The sequence below is a fragment of the Pholis gunnellus genome (assembly GCF_910591455.1).
Source record: "Pholis gunnellus genome assembly, chromosome: 7".
NCBI classification, from domain to species: domain Eukaryota; kingdom Metazoa; phylum Chordata; class Actinopteri; order Perciformes; family Pholidae; genus Pholis; species Pholis gunnellus.
In genome coordinates, this window is record NC_136533.1 from 11,044,249 (window position 1) to 11,048,562 (window position 4,314).

The window sequence follows — 4,314 nt, forward strand, 5'->3', positions numbered from 1 at the left end:
CGGGGCTGAATCGCGCTCCTGCTTCTCTACTCGGATCTAAACCAAACTGCAGCCCAGGTCTCTTTCTTTCTCCCTGTTTCTCTCTCTTTTTCTTTTTTTTCCCCCTGCTTCCTCACACACACACACACACACACACACACACACACACACACACACACACCCCTCTCTCTCTCTCTCTCTCTCTCTCTCTCTCTCTCACACACACACACACACACACACACACACACACACACACGGGGCCCCCGAGGAGAGCGATGGAGCCATTGGCTGACTACCATCATGTGCTAGTCTAGACACTTTGGCGGCTGTGAGCTGCACTGATTGTTGCGCAAACAAGGTTTCAAGTTTCTTAACTCTTAAAGGCGAAACACCCACCTCTAGTTTTAAGTTAAAGTTACGAAAACTTATTTACATCTGCGCTGCCGGCAGGATGTGATTGTTATGAGCAGAAATAAAAAGAAACTAAGGAACTTTCATGATCTGAGTGGTGTTTTTTTTATTTCCCCACTAAATAAATCACAGTTCATTTGTATTTTTTAATGGAGATACAGGAACATGGGCATCAATGGTACATTTCATGATATGGACATGCATCAAATTAGATTTTGGATTTTTTTCTTAAATGAGGATTATGAATGGTAAAGATAAAGCGAGAACAAAACAAGACGTTGAGTGGCCCATAAGGACATCCTGCCAGTCATCAGCCCCCTAAAACAAAAAACGATGCACTGAATTCAGCGAAGGACGTCTCCAAAACAAAAGAGTTGAGACCATTGCTTTCAGTTTAACATTTAAAAGTTAACTGTACAGTGGGTATTTGCAGTGGACATGACTTTTACTAACCTCACGATTGGGAGGGGTCTCAAACTGACACTATAAAGTCAAATACTGTGGTGATACCACCTTTACAACACCAGGAAGACAATAACAATACCACTAACATGTAAAGTAAATTCCAAATAAGGAATCAAATTAATAAAGTGATTTTAATTTGTGTGAGGCCAACATTTAAGTTATACAAAGGGAATATACCTCTACTCATGTAAAAAAGCCAAGTGAATTGTGTCAAGATATTAGTTTGTAAACATTTGCGATGCAGATGCGTACATTGAGTTTTAAATACCCGATCCACATTTTTGAAAATACAACAAAGAAATGTACTGAATGGGACATTTTACTGTAAAAAATACACTCGTCAGTTCTCTTTGTTGGACAAAGTAATGGAGACTCTACCTCCCAACTATCTCAAACATATATTTGGCACTGATCTTAATATCGGTCCGATTGATTTATCAGTTGGGCTGCTGAGAACCTCCCAAGTGTTGCATGCTCCCGGGGAAGATGATTGCAATCATATGAATAGAAGCTGCTGGAAACCACATACTGCACATATATTAAGGTGGTCGCGTGAGTATTTACATAATCTGTAACCGCTTATCCTTTTCAGGGTCCCGGGGGCCTGGAGATGATCCCAGCTGACTTTGGGCAAGACACAGGGCTGACACAGAGACAGACAACCATACATTCATTAACGAGCGATTTGGAGTCAACAATTCACCCAACATGCATGTCTTCTGACTGTGGGAGGAAGCTGGAGAACCTGGAGAGAACCCACAGTAGAGAACATGCAAACAGAGAAGGGCCCAATCCTCTGAGGCAAAAGAGGTGACTACTGTACCACCTGTATTTACATCCTCCCCAGGTAACAAAGTACTGCTGACAAGGACTGCAGTGCGGAGGGAACTTCAAATTGGGAGAAAATATGGTTACCTTCTCCAAAATTGGAATATTTATAGTAGGTAGTGGAAATATGCACTCAGCAGCTATAATGAAAAAATGGGCTGCCATATTTGGAACCCTCGGCCATTGTTTAATAAACCGTGAAGTAAAGAAATAACCAGGATAGATTGTCACTTAACTACCAGTGAAAAATAAAAATGTCGCAGATACAGCTCCATCTAGCTTACAGGTTTACCTGATAACTCATTTTGTTTTTAATCACCAACTTTTGTTCTGCATGGCTGTTCAGTGCCATGGAGCAGGACGATATCAGAAAGGAGAAAAAGTAATTAAAAAAAAAATGTGTGAGTAAGCTTGTCAGAACTATAAGTGTGTGTTCAAGGAGAAGAACATGACGAGGCCTTTGCTGAGTTCATGGTAATGCTGTGACAGATTGGGAGCAGCACAGTACCAAACATCAGACACGTTTTCACAGTTTATAAAGCTAGTCGAGGCTTTTTGAATCATTCCTACAATTACAATGTTGACCTTTCTCACTTTCAGAGCCGGCGGTCTTCATGTGGTCTGGAGACACAACAGATGAATTCTTCTTCGCTGACGTCTCTACAAGTCTGTCTCCACCTTATCTCCTGGTTCTTTTCCCATCAGGGTAAACGGTAAACAACAGACTCTACTTACTATTGTAGGCACACATGCTCTCAATGCTATTTGTATTATTTTTCAAAGATTCTTGCAGTAGAAAAACAGAAAACATTTTTATATTAGTGACATTCTTACCTATCTGTAGTCATTAATCATATAGGACAATAGTGATTCCGGCTTAATCTAATTTTGCCTCGTAAGAGTTAAAATATCCTGTATTTGAAATCAGTGAGGCAAAGCCACACCCCAATATGTATTAACATGATCCAAGAAGTAATTGTTCAACAGTACGCACTGCCGATTGGCTAAAAACAACCTTGAAGCTTTGCCCGCCCGTACAAAAAAATAAAAAATCACACCCAATATTGTCATGAATGGAGTACATTTATTTAATTGTTAATGATAAGCCAAAAATATCATTACATGCACAAGACTCTTCACACTATATATTATACATATGACATTTCTATTTCATACAGGTAATTCCTTAAATTCTTTGAAGTCATTGAAACTCTAAATATTAAACTTGAACTGCTACAATAATCGTTGAATGTGTTACCCACAGAGTTAAATCATGAGCCATGGAAATATAAAAAAATATAAAAAAGCAGTGTATTGTTTGTTTCAGGATTTGAAATTTTACCAACAAGCTTTATACTATGAAATGTGAATCGTAAGGGATGTTCTGAAACACACACACACACACACACACACACACACACACACACACACACACACACACACACAAGGACATCTCTGAAGCTTTCAGGGTTGCACACCAGTGGAGACTCTGCAGCAGCAGAGTGTGCCAGTGTCTGAAATGGAATCAGGTTTCCCTGGCAGCCTTACGGCTTTGGGGCAGAGGGAGGTTACTGAGGGTGGACATGGAGGCCCTCATGCCTGCACTGTGTTAGAGGCACCTGTTGCAAATGCATTCCCCTTTGTAACTCAATCACATGTCAGACAAGGAAAAGAAAACTGTTATTACAGAGCACCGCTTCATTTAAATCATTGTCATGCAATTTTCAATTAAGTCAAAGGAAAACCCGGCCGGCTCATAAGTCACCGAGGCCGCTCTGCTCTGCTATTCCTGCTGCTGGAACTGATTCACGTGAGACAAATGTCTGAAAGCATCAGGAGCATGCAGACATATTAGATGCTTTGAATCTGGTACAGCATAAGTTACATACGGATGATCCAGTGACCCTGTCAGAGGGTCTTGACTCGGTCACTGTTACAAGGAGTTAACTATAGAACCTGTGCGAACATCTACCACAAGTTGACAAATACTCAAAGTTACTCTTAAAAGCAAAATTGTTAAAACAGATTACATAAGACCCTCTGCAAAACTTTCCTCACACACCTTCCACACTTTCTAAAATGTATTCCTTTCTCAACACAAATCAACCTTCCAACACTTTATAGGAACAGTAGCATAAACCAGGTACATTTGTTAAAATCACAAGGAAATTCAGACTTTCATCTTGACACCTTGATGTATCCTGCTTAAGCCCATATTTGTGTGGGGTTCAGCACCGGATGAGATTATCTATCGGTGTCAATCAAAACGATATCATTCAGAAAGAGGAGGGTAGTTTGTACGGTTACAGATCTGGTTTTATTTGTTGGAATATGTATTTAATTGAAGGGATATCTGATGCGGTAACAAATAAAGACCCATTTACCGCTTTTAAAGAATTCAAGAGAAAAAGTTTAAAATAAAATACAAGAAAGGTTACACTTAGTACATTTGGAGGCATTTAGGCTTCTTGCAAAAGATTATTTGATGACATGCACATCAGAAAACAACTATGTTTCAACTTGTTGTAATTTAAGTCTGTGACAGTGTATAGGGTCCTGCACAAATGGCTGCTTCATAATGTTAGTGATCTAACAAAGCAAAGTTTCGCTACTGTGTATTGTGAAAGAGTG